This window comes from Lissotriton helveticus, chromosome 10 (genome assembly GCF_964261635.1).
Source record: "Lissotriton helveticus chromosome 10, aLisHel1.1, whole genome shotgun sequence".
Lineage (NCBI taxonomy): Eukaryota > Metazoa > Chordata > Amphibia > Caudata > Salamandridae > Lissotriton > Lissotriton helveticus.
Window position 1 is genome coordinate 629,714,723 of NC_136071.1, and position 17,370 is coordinate 629,732,092.

Here is a 17,370-nt window from a genome sequence, read left to right on the forward strand (position 1 = left end):
GTCCTGTGAAGATGGAATTATGTGCGGCTCTCCGGTCGCGTACGAAGGCTCACTGCTGCAGCGGGTCCAGATGAGCACCAGGCTGGTGCTTGAATTGAGGAAGCAAGAATGCTGGCGTCTTGCAGGGGGCGTTCAGTATGAGCTCGTCTCGGCTTCTACAAAGCACGAATTGATGCCCGCCTGAATCTACATCAACCCACTTGGGAACATCAATGTTTTAATAAGGACTGAGAGACAGCGCACCCACTCGGGTGTTATGTATGCACTACACCTCCCACAAGGCCATTGAGTGGGCGGCGCCCACGTGGCAGGTAAAGGTCAATAAGTAGTGCAGAGTATAGAGCGCTGGGACTCATTTCCATGAACTGCACGCCATTGAGAAAGGGATTTCATTTTCCCGAAACGCGTCTGGCGTTTTACCAGTATGGATGTTTTTTCTGTGCCGGGGATCATTCAGCAAGTTGCAGAGAAATAAAGACGGAGCTGAATTTAACTTGCTGTGGCCTTTGTCGAATTGGAGTCCTGTGAAGATGGAAATATATATATATATATATATATATATATATATATATATATATATATATATATATGTACAAAGCACAGACTCTTGCGCTTCATTTCCTAGAAGCCTACGGGTGGGCCAGATCCCTGGGGAAATGTTAAAATGGTTTGTGGGGGCCCACATGGGCACCACCTCCCTGGGGCTTAGATTGAATGTGGGGGGCTACAGGGGGCCCCCACAGCCCCAGGTACTGCCACCCCTCATGGCTTTTAACATGTGTGGGGGGGTTCCTGCCCCCCACTCAGCTTCGGGGACTGCCACATCACAGGGGGCTAACTTTAGAAATATGCATGGGGGGCTCCAGCACTCCACGCAGCCCCAGGGACCGACACCTCCCTGGGGTTATTTAAAAGATGGGAGGAGGGCCGGCCCAGGGTTGGACCCAACAATGTTCTGGGGTGCTCACCTCAAACTCTGCACCGCTTCATGGAAGCGAAGCAGAAGTGCTTTTGAGCAGAGGGAGCTGCATGTTTGCAGCTCCCTTTGCCCAAAAGTAATGCCGGCTCCCATAGGAGGCGGGTAGCCGACAGGGACTGCAGGGGCCTTATGTCCATTCACCAGGCTCAAAATGGCCCAGGTATGGGATCATGCAGGCCCCCCTGCCCATTTTTATTAAAAAACAAATAAAGATTGTGGTCATGCCCGGGGGGGGATGGGGCCCCTGGGGCAATATCAGCCTTAAACATCGCTATCGGTATTACAGAAGGGGATGCACAAGCGTCTGCTGCTCCTTCTGTAATACCAGAGTCCCGTGGAGGCGTGCAAAGTGGGAGCAAACACCCGTTGCTCCTCTGGGGCACTCTCTGTAATATGTCCCCAGATATTGTAAATACTTACTATTCCGAAGTTTCCTCTGGAAAATGAGGAATTACACGCAAAATGTGTGCTCTTTACAAATTTTGCATGTATCAATAGTTCCTGTTATTTGTTTTCCTGTTAAATTGAGGCAGGTATGACCTGTTGAAGAAATTAAAGCAGAGGGCAATCAGGAATGAGGCATTTACCACAATACTTAGAATTCCAATCCCTGCGTAAAGAGGGGTTTATGAAAAATTATAAATTTACGGGCCCACTTGTAATTAATGTCAGATAATCCACCTCATATCCTCATACAAACAACACAGACTCCAATGCCATTGAAATGACAGTTGAATTAGCCTCAATTAAGAAATCTGCAATGCCTCCAAAACTTTCTAAGAAGACAAGATTCAGTGAGTATCCTTTCCCATGCAACAACAGAAACACCAGACAATCATGCACCTAACAGAGTGCCTCTGAGACACAAATGACAACTGCTTTGCTTGCCCACATCACTAAACATGTAACAAGAAACAATCTTAAACATAAACGTTGTTGAATCAGCAACACTGGCATTGAGAGCAATCTTGGGGCGACAAACATCAATGCAGGGCAGGCTTGGGCTCTATGCAACAATGTTGTGTGGCTGTCCAGGCTAAAATTACATTACAGTGACTCGTGACCACATACTTTGCTACTAACCTAGTCAGCAGAATAACTCATGCAACGAGTCATTAAATTCTTGACTTCACATCCATAATTTGGCCCACCTTCACTCCCGCAAGGCCTCAGACCTGTCAGCCTTAGGGTGGTCAACCCCCAAACCTGTTGCCTACTCTACTCTTGTTTGCTGAAATATGTTTCTGTTGGCCTTAGGACTTTGCACACTTTACCACTGCTAACCAGTGCTAAAGTGCTTGTGCTCACTCCTTAAAATTTAGTATAGTTGACCTCCACCCGTTTGGCACATTTAATTTACTTATAAGTCCCTTAGTGAAGGGGTACACTACATGTACTTAGGACGAGTACATTAAATGCCACCTGTGGACCTGCAGCACCTATTTTGCCATCACTTAAGTATCTTTGTAAAGCATGTCTCAGGCCTGCCATTGCCAATTCGTACTGCCAAAATAAACCTCTTTCCAGGCCTCAAACTACATTTTTAATACATAGACGTCATCCCTAAGGTAGGCCATTGTTAGACCTGGCATCTTTGGCGTGGTTTTCCCCTATCTTTTTGCCTCTACCTCCTGTATTTTTGATGCTGTGCTGGATTTCGTTTTTGCTGGTTTAGATGCTTTGGACACTCGGCCACTGCTGATCAGTGCCAGAGTGTAAGTGCTCCCTATGTAAAGTGTTATTCTGATTGGATATACATGTTTGGCATATTGGTATCACCATGAAGTCCCTAGTAAAGTGCACTGGGTGTGCCAGGGCTGGTGATGACAAATGCTACTAGTGGGCCTGCAGCACCCACAGGAGTAGCCCTAAAATGATGTCTCAGGCCTGACACTGCAGTGCCTGTGTGCACTTTAGAACCTGCCATGTCCTCCTGGTCAGTATCCCCACTGACCCGGCCTAACCCTTCCCTTTTTGTGCACATCAGTCACCCCTATGGAAGGCCCAAGGTACCCCCCCTGGGCAGGGTGCAGTGTATGTAAAAGGTAGAGCATGTACTAGTGCAGGTGACATGCTCTGATAGTGAATGGCAGCCATTTTCGTTTTTCACTATTGTGAGGCTATCTTGCTCCATAGATTAACATGGGGGATGCTGGCTACAGTGGCTTCCAGCATTTCTTCTCATAGAAACAAGATGGGACATAAGTATCTAGTATCCGTGAACTCAGAATTTAATAACACATCTTTTAGGAAAGGTTATTTTTAAATCCTGTGTTTGAGAACAGCACTTTTAGAAAGTTGCTGTTCTCTTGTCTGACACTTCTGTGTGCCTTGGCCTGTTTGTGGATTGACTGTCTGGTTTGAGAGTGACAGGGGCTGGGGATGTCCCAGGAGGCTGGCCGAGTCAGCTCTAGGCTGAATGACTGCATCTGCAACTGGAGTGGTGGGAGGAGTTAGCACCTGAGCCTGAATAGGGCTGTGCCTGCCTTCCACAATGCTGGCTCCACCTCCTGCTGAGCGGCTGACGACCCTGCCCCTCACTCTGAAAGGAAAGGCGAAGCCAGGAAAACAAAGTACTCAGGAGACACCCAGAACTGGTTCAGACCGGGCTCAGGGCCCACTTGCACAAAGAGAACAAAGACTTTTAGGGGTATAAGTACAGGACCCCTGACAATAGAAAATTACATCATCCTGGAATCAAGAAGGAACCTCTGCCAAGGAGAAAGCTGAAACTGAAGAAGGAAGACTGTCCTGCTGTTGCTCTACTGGACTGACCAGTTGCTTTGCTGCCAAGGAGAGGGGAAGGACTTTGCTGTTGAGCTGTGTCCCCTGTCTTGAAGGAATCTCCATGGGCCTGAGTATAGCTGGCTCCCTGTTCTGAAGTCCCAGGAACAAAAGGACTTCACCCCCAGCTTCCCTGAACTCTGCTGAGAGAGTTCTGTCCTTCCTAGAGTGCTTGATCCAGTTGTGGGGCCTCTGGAAGTTGTACTTATGCTGGGAAGATTGAAACTAAGCTTGAGAGACTTTTGCAATTGAGAAGTGTCGCATCGCTCGTTTGCGGAGCGCATCCCCGACAGTGCAAGAAGTTGTCCCGCCGCTACGAAGGTCAAGATCGTCGCAGCGCCTGACGCCGCTGCCAAAGTTGTCGCATCCTTCGTTTGCGGGACGCACCAGACCGGTGCAGGAAAGTCGAACATCGCTGTGAGTGTCGTCGCAGAGCCTGTCGTCGCTGGGTGAGATCGCCGCACCGCTTGCTTGCGGACGGCATTGTCGCTGCGAGTGTCGTCGCAGAAACCATCGCGTCGAGGAGCTGCGAGAGAGAAGATCACCGCTGGTCCGCGCATCGTCGCCCCGGAGATCATCGCAACTCCAAGGATCGTCGCATCGTGCCTTTGGCGACAACAAACTTTCTACAGAACATCCGCACCGGAATCCATACAAGCGGCCTTCCTCCCTATACAGACCGGATTTGTCGCAACACGCCCGCTGCTGCAGCGGGGTTGCCGCATCGCCTCCCCAGAGTCTCAGGAGCAACGCATCGCTTGTTTTCCACCGCACCAGCTTCTGCTTTTGGAACTTTGTCGCAACTGAAAGGTACTGTGAGTAAACGTGACACAACGGTGAACTTTTCACGCAACTGTGAATTATTCTTCGCAACTTAAAGAACTTTATCGCAAACCTTATGAACTCTTTTGAAACCATATTCTTGAACTGTGTATGTTGGATTTTTGTCGTTTTGGTCTTGTGTAGTTTACTTTAAATACCTTTATTTTCCTAAACTGTTGTGGAGTCAGTTTGTGGTGTTTTCACTGTGTTACTGTGAGTGTTGGTACAAATACTTTACACATTGGCTCTGGTTAGCCTAGACTGCTCGTACCAAGCTACCTAGAGGGTGAGCAGGGGTTATCTCAGAGGGTTTCCTCCTTACCCTGACTAGAAGCAAGGGTCCCTATTTGGACAGTGGTACCTACCCCTGCCAACTAGAGACCCCCAGTTCTAACAGCCATGAACAGCCCACAGGGCAGAGTGTATTGTATTTAAATTGTGGTACATGTACTTTTAAGTTTTACATGTCCTGGTAGTGAAAAACTCCTAAATGGGTTTTTTAATACTGCAAGGCCTACTTTTCCTGTACAAAAACATTGGGTTACCCTATTACATTTAATAAGTGATAACTTTTCTGTGAGAACAGGTAGAAATGTAATGTTTGATTTTAAATAATTGTACATTTAAATATTCTTTAATGGTAACGTTGGACTTTAAGTTACAATTATGAAAGTCCCACTTTTGGAAAGTTGGCATTTTTTGTCTAAACATTTGGGTCACATGACTGTGATTAGCATGGAAGCTGGCCTTTGTGTATTCCTCCCAGACAGTGAGACACAGGGGGACTAGAGGGTGGCATGGATAGGCCATCCTGCTAGGAAGTGTGGAGAGGAGCTCAACCCTGCCCCACTTACATTTCAAAAGAGCTGCCTCAGCACACTTATAAAGAATTTCACAGTAGCATTTTGCCTTTTTGTCACCACAGTCTCATGTGACAAAATGATTCAGAAAAGGGGATGGTGATGAACAGAGTGTCTGAATTAAGCAGACCACTCTTACCCAGTCCTAAGATCAGGGCTTGATCCATCACCGTTATTTAGCTCACTGCCCCATCCCAGCTCAGAACCTGGCTATATGCAAATTAGTCTGTCCCTGGCCCAGTGCATCATGGGAACAGGGCAGACCAAACTACCAAGCCAATTCTTCACCAGAAAGGAGACAAGCTTCCGGGGACCGGTTTCTGCCATTTCAGGCGTCGTCGGCCCGGCTTGCTTGAATCCTGATGGAGCAGTGAGCAAGGGACTCATGTCTGAGTATACCCTGCCACACCTATAGTGGCTAAAAACGATTCAGAAAAGGGGGTGGTGATGAACAGAGTGTCTGAATTAAGCAGACCACTCTTACCCAGTCCAAAGATCAGGGCTTGATCCATCACCGTTATTTAGCTCACTGCCCCATCCCAGCTCAGAACCTGGGACGATTCAGAAAAGGGGGTGGTGATGAACAGAGTGTCTGAATTAAGCAGACCACTCTTACCGAGTCCAAAGATCAGGGCTTGATCCATCACCGTTATTTAGCTCACTGCCCCATCCCAGCTCAGAACCTGGAAGGGTATACTCAGATGTGAGTCCCTTGCTCATTGCACCATCAGGATTCAAGCAAGCCGGGCCGACGAGGCTGAAATGCCAGAAACCGGTCCCCGGTAGCTTGTTTCCTTCCCAGTATAAGAATTGGCTTGGTAGTTTGGTTTGCCCTGTTCCCATCATGCACTGGGACAGGAACAGACTAATTTGCATGTAGCCAGGTTCTGAGCTGGGATGGTGCAGTGAGCTAAAAAACGGTGATGGATCAAGCCCTGGTCTTTGGACTGGGTAAGAGTGGTCTGCTTAATTCAGACACTCTGTTCATAACCACCCCCTTTTCTGAATCATTTTGTCCACCATAAGCGTGGAAGGGTATACTCAGATGTGAGTCCCTTGCTCATTGCACCATCAGGATTCAAGCAAGCCGGGCCGACGAGGCTGAAATGCCAGAAACCGGTCCCCGGTAGCTTGTTTCCTTCCCAGTATAAGAATTGGCTTGGTAGTTTGGTTTGCCCTGTTCCCATCATGCACTGGGACAGGAACAGACTAATTTGCATGTAGCCAGGTTCTGAGCTGGGATGGTGCAGTGAGCTAAAAAACGGTGATGGATCAAGCCCTGATCTTTGGACTGGGTAAGAGTGGTCTGCTTAATTCAGACACTCTGTTCATAACCACCCCCTTTTCTGAATAATTTTGTCCACCATAAGCGTGGAAGGGTATACTCAGATGTGAGTCCCTTGCTCATTGCACCATCAGGATTCAAGCAAGCCGGGCCGACGAGGCTGAAATGCCAGAAACCGGTCCCCGGTAGCTTGTTTCCTTCCCAGTATAAGAATTGGCTTGGTAGTTTGGTTTGCCCTGTTCCCATCATGCACTGGGACAGGAACAGACTAATTTGCATGTAGCCAGGTTCTGAGCTGGGATGGTGCAGTGAGCTAAAAAACGGTGATGGATCAAGCCCTGATCTTTGGACTGGGTAAGAGTGGTCTGCTTAATTCAGACACTCTATTCATAACCACCCCCTTTTCTGAATCATTTTGTCCACCATAAGCGTGGAAGGGTATACTCAGATGTGAGTCCCTTGCTCATTGCACCATCAGGATTCAAGCAAGCCGGGCCGACAAGGCTGAAATGCCAGAAACCGGTCCCTGGTAGCTTGTTTCCTTCCCAGTATAAGAATTGGCTTAGTAGTTTGGTTTGCCCTGTTCCCATCATGCACTGGGACAGGAACAGACTAATTTGCATGTAGCCAGGTTCTGAGCTGGGATGGTGCAGTGAGCTAAAAAACGGTGATGGATCAAGCCCTGATCTTTGGACTGGGTAAGAGTGGTCTGCTTAATTCAGACACTCTGTTCATAACCACCCCCTTTTCTGAATCATTTTGTCCACCATAAGCTTGGAAGGGTATACTCAGACGTGAGTCCCTTGCTCATTGCACCATCAGGATTCAAGCAAGCCGGGCCGACGAGGCTGAAATGCCAGAAACCGGTCCCCGGTAGCTTGTTTCCTTCCCAGTATAAGAATTGGCTTGGTAGTTTGGTTTGCCCTGTTCCCATCATGCACTGGGACAGGAACAGACTAATTTGCATGTAGCCAGGTTCTGAGCTGGGATGGTGCAGTGAGCTAAAAAACGGTGATGGATCAAGCCCTGATCTTTGGACTGGGTAAGAGTGGTCTGCTTAATTCAGACACTCTGTTCATAACCACCCCCTTTTCTGAATCATTTTGTCCACCATAAGCGTGGAAGGGTATACTCAGATGTGAGTCCCTTGCTCATTGCACCATCAGGATTCAAGCAAGCCGGGCCGACGAGGCTGAAATGCCAGAAACCGGTCCCCGGTAGCTTGTTTCCTTCCCAGTATAAGAATTGGCTTGGTAGTTTGGTTTGCCCTGTTCCCATCATGCACTGGGACAGGAACAGACTAATTTGCATGTAGCCAGGTTCTGAGCTGGGATGGTGCAGTGAGCTAAAAAACGGTGATGGATCAAGCCCTGATCTTTGGACTGGGTAAGAGTGGTCTGCTTAATTCAGACACTCTGTTCATAACCACCCCCTTTTCTGACTCATGTGACAAAATGGCAGTAGTTGGCACTTGGATCTTTTAGGGACCGTTTTTTACTACAGCCTTTAGAAATTCATAATTCCAATTCTACTGATCGGATTTTTGTTGTCTTGGTGTCAAATAATTTAATAAACTTTACTTGTTTTTTCTAAATTGGTGTGGGATTTTTCTTGTGTTGTGTTTTCATTATTGCTGTTTAGGTGCAACATAAATATTTTACACAGTGCCTCTAAGTTAAGCCTGACTGCTTTTGTGCCATACTCCCAGAGGGTTAAACACATGTTAACTTAGAGATTTTTTGTGGTTCACTATAAACAAGATTGCAGTTATTGCTTGAGAAGGGTTCACACTCGCTAAATCCAAAAACCCAATTTCTAACACCCACCAATCAATGTTGATCCATCTGTACAATGTAACAGTCTGTAAGATTGAGCATTGGGCTCCAAGGGCCAGATGTAGGTAATTTCCATTTACCGATTCATAAATACCGACTCATACCGAATCGGTATTCCTGAATCGGTAAATGGTATGTAGGAAAAAAATCGGTAAAAGTTACCGATTCGTTATGACTCGGTAACCAAAATCGGTAATTACCGAATCGGAATAATCCGATTCGGCATTTTCCGAATCGGTGAAACCCAAGCATCCCTATGGGCCACATGGCCCATAGGAATGAATGGGATTCACCGAATCGGAAAAAGCCGAATCGGAATTTACCGATTCGGAATTCACCGATTCGGTAATTACCGAATCGGGAGTTTGAAACACGCCATGTGAGCCTGCCAACCAATCAGGGACAGCCTACATACCCCACAACCAAGGCCCTGTGAATCCAACCAATGAGAGTGAAGCACCCCACCCCAGTACCTGGGAGTGGCCACACCCATGCAGGTGGAAACCAACAGAACAAATAATTCTTCAGAGGAGAGAGGAGCAGAGCATCCACAGGCAAGCAGGGTGAAAGAATGGAGGCACAGGAAGGCCAAAAGGATGGTGGTGAGAGGAAAAGGAAGCTGAAGTTCAGCCCAGAGGAACTACAGGTGGCTGTGGATGAAATAGTGAGCAACTACAGCCAAATATTTGGGAGACAGTCTCTGCAGGTTGCAGAGACTGTGAAGAGGAACATTTGGATAGCCATTCAGGCAAAAGTCAATGCCATTGGTGTCACCCACCGGGACATTGAGGACATCCGTAAGAGGTGGTATGACCTGCGCATCGTGACTAAGAAAAAAATAGCTGCACAGAAAAAGGATGCGGGTTTGACTGGAGGTGGCAGGAGCAAAGCCCCAAAACTGACACCAATAGAGGAGCTAGTGGAAAGCACCATTGAGACAGAATGCATCCATGGGATAGGAGACCTGGATAGCACAGCGAAAGCAACCAAGACACAAGGTAAGAGGCATGTTCCCACATCCACCCCCAGCAACCCAACCCTGTACCCCACTGTGTACACACATCACACTGCAGAAGAGTTCAGATTTTGTGGCAGCAATGCATCATGGTAGACGTAGTCATGTATACATAGATGCTAAGTACACCACACATGACTCAGCAAGGCATGCCACACACATCACAAAACAAGCAATGTGGAGATGTGCAAAGGTGTGCAAACTATTTAATTAAGAACCACACACAGACAAATAACAACATTGACCCTATGTCAATTTGATTCCACAGGCGAGTCGTCACGCAGTTCAGCACCGCCGAGGGAGGAGAGGGCAGCACCAACTAAAAGAGGGGAGAAAGAAAAGAGGAAAATTCGTCACAGCGCAGGAGAAGGAGGGAACGATCCCACCCATGAGCCATCATCTCCAAACCAACCCACTACAGCTGTCCCAATGTCCCCTCTCTTGTTTGGAAGTCCTGACCTCACAGACACACCCAGTGCAATGTCCAGAGGGTCCATGCCGGGAGGGGAAAGTAGCCATGCGGAGCCCCCACAGAGGATCCTGCAGACCTCTGAATCAGAGGATGAGGAAAATGTCCCCCAAAAGAGTGCACCAGTGGCTGACAGGCCAAGACCAACTATTGCTGCAGGCGCAGCGCGCACCTGTGTCCTTGGCAGGAGGGCACGTGAGGGTGGGGAGGGCCAGGAAGGGGAGAGCGTCTTCTGTGGCCTGGAGGGAACGATGGTTAAAGTACAACGCCAGCAGGCCAAATCACTGCAAGCCATGCATAGGCAGGTTCTCTGTTTGAACACCAAAATGTCCAACATGGACAAGGGCATAAGCCAAATGGCATCTAGCCTGGAGGTGATTGCACAAGGAATCACAGACATCTCAACCTACTTGGGAGTTCTCTCCGACAAGTGGGACAGGGATCATCTCCAGCGTGCCAGGGAACGACATGACATGCGCCAACAGACAAAGGCCGTGAATAGGTTTGCAACCAATACAGCACTCCTCTGCAGATGCTCCATCTCAATGCAGGAAGCAATAGAGCACTGCTGCACGGACTTAACACGGGGCATGGGTAGAGTGACCTCTGCGATGGAGCAGATGTTGAACTCCAACACAGGCAATACTGGTGACACGGGTGTGGAGGAGACTGAGGGGTCAACCAGCAGGATTGGCTCCAGTACACCTGTACCGGAGGTGCGCCGGAGCGGCAGGCACCAGCAGGGTAACTGAAGGACAGGCACCAAAATCCCGCAATGTAGTGCGGGGACGCAAGCACTGACCTGTGCGGGAGACAGACTCAACCGCACACAGTGACTGAAACTGAGAATGTGCAGCCAGTGACATTGACGTACATTTATGGACCACTTCAGATGTGACTATGGTGAGGTAGTGCTGATTAAACTATTCATGTCATGAAGTATACCTGTGTATGTGTCATACTTTACCTAGAAATATCGTCGTGTTATTTCTGTCCGTCTCAATCTACCATCTAGTGCGGCAGGTCCTGGTGCCTGGGGCCCTGCATGTTCTTGGTCGTCATCTATGTCCTCATGATGTGTCAACTCCACCTCTGTGCCTTCCTTGGTAGCAAGATTGTGCAAAATGGCACAGGTGACTATTATTTTGCAACACAGGATGGGGGTGTACTGTCGCGCACCTCCACTTTTGTGGAGGCAATGGAACCTGCTCTTCAAGAGTCCAAAGGTTCTCTCCACTATGTTGCGGGTGGACCTGTGTGCCACATTGTAACGCCTTTCAGCTCTGTTGGTTGGGTTGAGGTACGGTGTCAGCACAAAGGAACGCAGGGCATATGCACTGTCACCTGGGAGAGAAGGCTATTTAAAAGATGGGAGGAGGGCCGGCCCAGGGTTGGACCCAACAATGTTCTGGGGTGCTCACCTCAAACTCTGCACCGCTTCATGGAAGCGAAGCAGAAGTGCTTTTGAGCAGAGGGAGCTGCATGTTTGCAGCTCCCTTTGCCCAAAAGTAATGCCGGCTCCCATAGGAGGCGGGTAGCCGACAGGGACTGCAGGGGCCTTATGTCCATTCACCAGGCTCAAAATGGCCCAGGTATGGGATCATGCAGGCCCCCCTGCCCATTTTTATTAAAAAACAAATAAAGATTGTGGTCATGCCCGGGGGGGGATGGGGCCCCTGGGGCAATATCAGCCTTAAACATCGCTATCGGTATTACAGAAGGGGATGCACAAGCGTCTGCTGCTCCTTCTGTAATACCAGAGTCCCGTGGAGGCGTGCAAAGTGGGAGCAAACACCCGTTGCTCCTCTGGGGCACTCTCTGTAATATGTCCCCAGATATTGTAAATACTTACTATTCCGAAGTTTCCTCTGGAAAATGAGGAATTACACGCAAAATGTGTGCTCTTTACAAATTTTGCATGTATCAATAGTTCCTGTTATTTGTTTTCCTGTTAAATTGAGGCAGGTATGACCTGTTGAAGAAATTAAAGCAGAGGGCAATCAGGAATGAGGCATTTACCACAATACTTAGAATTCCAATCCCTGCGTAAAGAGGGGTTTATGAAAAATTATAAATTTACGGGCCCACTTGTAATTAATGTCAGATAATCCACCTCATATCCTCATACAAACAACACAGACTCCAATGCCATTGAAATGACAGTTGAATTAGCCTCAATTAAGAAATCTGCAATGCCTCCAAAACATTCTAAGAAGACAAGATTCAGTGAGTATCCTTTCCCATGCAACAACAGAAACACCAGACAATCATGCACCTAACAGAGTGCCTCTGAGACACAAATGACAACTGCTTTGCTTGCCCACATCACTAAACATGTAACAAGAAACAATCTTAAACATAAACGTTGTTGAATCAGCAACACTGGCATTGAGAGCAATCTTGGGGCGACAAACATCAATGCAGGGCAGGCTTGGGCTCTATGCAACAATGTTGTGTGGCTGTCCAGGCTAAAATTACATTACAGTGACTCGTGACCACATACTCTGCTACTAACCTAGTCAGCAGAATAACTCATGCAACGAGTCATTAAATTCTTGACTTCACATCCATAATTTGCCCCACCTTCACTCCCGCAAGGCCTCAGACCTGTCAGCCTTAGGGTGGTCAACCCCCAAACCTGTTGCCTACTCTACTCTTGTTTGCTGAAATATGTTTATGTTGGCCTTAGGACTTTGCACACTTTACCACTGCTAACCAGTGCTAAAGTGCTTGTGCTCACTCCTTAAAATTTAGTATAGTTGACCTCCACCCGTTTGGCACATTTAATTTACTTATAAGTCCCTTAGTGAAGGGGTACACTACATGTACTTAGGACGAGTACATTAAATGCCACCTGTGGACCTGCAGCACCTATTTTGCCATCACTTAAGTATCTTTGTAAAGCATGTCTCAGGCCTGCCATTGCCAATTCGTACTGCCAAAATAAACCTCTTTCCAGGCCTCAAACTACATTTTTAATACATAGACGTCATCCCTAAGGTAGGCCATTGTTAGACCTGGCATCTTTGGCGTGGTTTTCCCCTATCTTTTTGCCTCTACCTCCTGTATTTTTGATGCTGTGCTGGATTTCGTTTTTGCTGGTTTAGATGCTTTGGACACTCGGCCACTGCTGATCAGTGCCAGAGTGTAAGTGCTCCCTATGTAAAGTGTTATTCTGATTGGATATACATGTTTGGCATATTGGTATCACCATGAAGTCCCTAGTAAAGTGCACTGGGTGTGCCAGGGCTGGTGATGACAAATGCTACTAGTGGGCCTGCAGCACCCACAGGAGTAGCCCTAAAATGATGTCTCAGGCCTGACACTGCAGTGCCTGTGTGCACTTTAGAACCTGCCATGTCCTCCTGGTCAGTATCCCCACTGACCCGGCCTAACCCTTCCCTTTTTGTGCACATCAGTCACCCCTATGGAAGGCCCAAGGTACCCCCCCTGGGCAGGGTGCAGTGTATGTAAAAGGTAGAGCATGTACTAGTGCAGGTGACATGCTCTGATAGTGAATGGCAGCCATTTTCGTTTTTCACTATTGTGAGGCTATCTTGCTCCATAGATTAACATGGGGGATGCTGGCTACAGTGGCTTCCAGCATTTCTTCTCATAGAAACAAGATGGGACATAAGTATCTAGTATCCGTGAACTCAGAATTTAATAACACATCTTTTAGGAAAGGTTATTTTTAAATCCTGTGTTTGAGAACAGCACTTTTAGAAAGTTGCTGTTCTCTTGTCTGACCCTTCTGTGTGCCTTGGCCTGTTTGTGGATTGACTGTCTGGTTTGAGAGTGACAGGGGCTGGGGATGTCCCAGGAGGCTGGCCGAGTCAGCTCTAGGCTGAATGACTGCATCTGCAACTGGAGTGGTGGGAGGAGTTAGCACCTGAGCCTGAATAGGGCTGTGCCTGCCTTCCACAATGCTGGCTCCACCTCCTGCTGAGCGGCTGACGACCCTGCCCCTCACTCTGAAAGGAAAGGCGAAGCCAGGAAAACAAAGTACTCAGGAGACACCCAGAACTGGTTCAGACCGGGCTCAGGGCCCACTTGCACAAAGAGAACAAAGACTTTTAGGGGTATAAGTACAGGACCCCTGACAATAGAAAATTACATCATCCTGGAATCAAGAAGGAACCTCTGCCAAGGAGAAAGCTGAAACTGAAGAAGGAAGACTGTCCTGCTGTTGCTCTACTGGACTGACCAGTTGCTTTGCTGCCAAGGAGAGGGGAAGGACTTTGCTGTTGAGCTGTGTCCCCTGTCTTGAAGGAATCTCCATGGGCCTGAGTAGAGCTGGCTCCCTGTTCTGAAGTCCCAGGAACAAAAGGACTTCACCCCCAGCTTCCCTGAACTCTGCTGAGAGAGTTCTGTCCTTCCTAGAGTGCTTGATCCAGTTGTGGGGCCTCTGGAAGTTGTACTTATGCTGGGAAGATTGAAACTAAGCTTGAGAGACTTTTGCAATTGAGAAGTGTCGCATCGCTCGTTTGCGGAGCGCATCCCCGACAGTGCAAGAAGTTGTCCCGCCGCTACGAAGGTCAAGATCGTCGCAGCGCCTGACGCCGCTGCCAAAGTTGTCGCATCCTTCGTTTGCGGGACGCACCAGACCGGTGCAGGAAAGTCGAACATCGCTGTGAGTGTCGTCGCAGAGCCTGTCGTCGCTGGGTGAGATCGCCGCACCGCTTGCTTGCGGACGGCATTGTCGCTGCGAGTGTCGTCGCAGAAACCATCGCGTCGAGGAGCTGCGAGAGAGAAGATCACCGCTGGTCCGCGCATCGTCGCCCCGGAGATCATCGCAACTCCAAGGATCGTCGCATCGTGCCTTTGGCGACAACAAACTTTCTACAGAACATCCGCACCGGAATCCATACAAGCGGCCTTCCTCCCTATACAGACCGGATTTGTCGCAACACGCCCGCTGCTGCAGCGGGGTTGCCGCATCGCCTCCCCAGAGTCTCAGGAGCAACGCATCACTTGTTTTCCACCGCACCAGCTTCTGCTTTTGGAACTTTGTCGCAACTGAAAGGTACTGTGAGTAAACGTGACACAACGGTGAACTTTTCACGCAACTGTGAATTATTCTTCGCAACTTAAAGAACTTTATCGCAAACCTTATGAACTCTTTTGAAACCATATTCTTGAACTGTGTATGTTGGATTTTTGTCGTTTTGGTCTTGTGTAGTTTACTTTAAATACCTTTATTTTCCTAAACTGTTGTGGAGTCAGTTTGTGGTGTTTTAACTGTGTTACTGTGAGTGTTGGTACAAATACTTTACACATTGGCTCTGGTTAGCCTAGACTGCTCGTACCAAGCTACCTAGAGGGTGAGCAGGGGTTATCTCAGAGGGTTTCCTCCTTACCCTGACTAGAAGCAAGGGTCCCTATTTGGACAGTGGTACCTACCCCTGCCAACTAGAGACCCCCAGTTCTAACAGCCATGAACAGCCCACAGGGCAGAGTGTATTGTATTTAAATTGTGGTACATGTACTTTTAAGTTTTACATGTCCTGGTAGTGAAAAACTCCTAAATGGGTTTTTTAATACTGCAAGGCCTACTTTTCCTGTACAAAAACATTGGGTTACCCTATTACATTTAATAAGTGATAACTTTTCTGTGAGAACAGGTAGAAATGTAATGTTTGATTTTAAATAATTGTACATTTAAATATTCTTTAATGGTAACGTTGGACTTTAAGTTACAATTATGAAAGTCCCACTTTTGGAAAGTTGGCATTTTTTGTCTAAACATTTGGGTCACATGACTGTGATTAGCATGGAAGCTGGCCTTTGTGTATTCCTCCCAGACAGTGAGACACAGGGGGACTAGAGGGTGGCATGGATAGGCCATCCTGCTAGGAAGTGTGGAGAGGAGCTCAACCCTGCCCCACTTACATTTCAAAAGAGCTGCCTCAGCACACTTATAAAGAATTTCACAGTAGCATTTTGCCTTTTTGTCACCACAGTCTCATGTGACAAAATGATTCAGAAAAGGGGATGGTGATGAACAGAGTGTCTGAATTAAGCAGACCACTCTTACCCAGTCCTAAGATCAGGGCTTGATCCATCACCGTTATTTAGCTCACTGCCCCATCCCAGCTCAGAACCTGGCTATATGCAAATTAGTCTGTCCCTGGCCCAGTGCATCATGGGAACAGGGCAGACCAAACTACCAAGCCAATTCTTCACCAGAAAGGAGACAAGCTTCCGGGGACCGGTTTCTGCCATTTCAGGCGTCGTCGGCCCGGCTTGCTTGAATCCTGATGGAGCAGTGAGCAAGGGACTCATGTCTGAGTATACCCTGCCACACCTATAGTGGCTAAAACGATTCAGAAAAGGGGGTGGTGATGAACAGAGTGTCTGAATTAAGCAGACCACTCTTACCCAGTCCAAAGATCAGGGCTTGATCCATCACCGTTATTTAGCTCACTGCCCCATCCCAGCTCAGAACCTGGGACGATTCAGAAAAGGGGGTGGTGATGAACAGAGTGTCTGAATTAAGCAGACCACTCTTACCGAGTCCAAAGATCAGGGCTTGATCCATCACCGTTATTTAGCTCACTGCCCCATCCCAGCTCAGAACCTGGAAGGGTATACTCAGATGTGAGTCCCTTGCTCATTGCACCATCAGGATTCAAGCAAGCCGGGCCGACGAGGCTGAAATGCCAGAAACCGGTCCCCGGTAGCTTGTTTCCTTCCCAGTATAAGAATTGGCCTGTTCCCATCATGCACTGGGACAGGAACAGACTAATTTGCATGTAGCCAGGTTCTGAGCTGGGATGGTGCAGTGAGCTAAAAAACGGTGATGGATCAAGCCCTGATCTTTGGACTGGGTAAGAGTGGTCTGCTTAATTCAGACACTCTGTTCATAACCACCCCCTTTTCTGAATCATTTTGTCCACCATAAGCGTGGAAGGGTATACTCAGATGTGAGTCCCTTGCTCATTGCACCATCAGGATTCAAGCAAGCCGGGCCGACGAGGCTGAAATGCCAGAAACCGGTCCCCGGTAGCTTGTTTCCTTCCCAGTATAAGAATTGGCTTGGTAGTTTGGTTTGCCCTGTTCCCATCATGCACTGGGACAGGAACAGACTAATTTGCATGTAGCCAGGTTCTGAGCTGGGATGGTGCAGTGAGCTAAAAAACGGTGATGGATCAAGCCCTGATCTTTGGACTGGGTAAGAGTGGTCTGCTTAATTCAGACACTCTGTTCATAACCACCCCCTTTTCTGAATAATTTTGTCCACCATAAGCGTGGAAGGGTATACTCAGATGTGAGTCCCTTGCTCATTGCACCATCAGGATTCAAGCAAGCCGGGCCGACG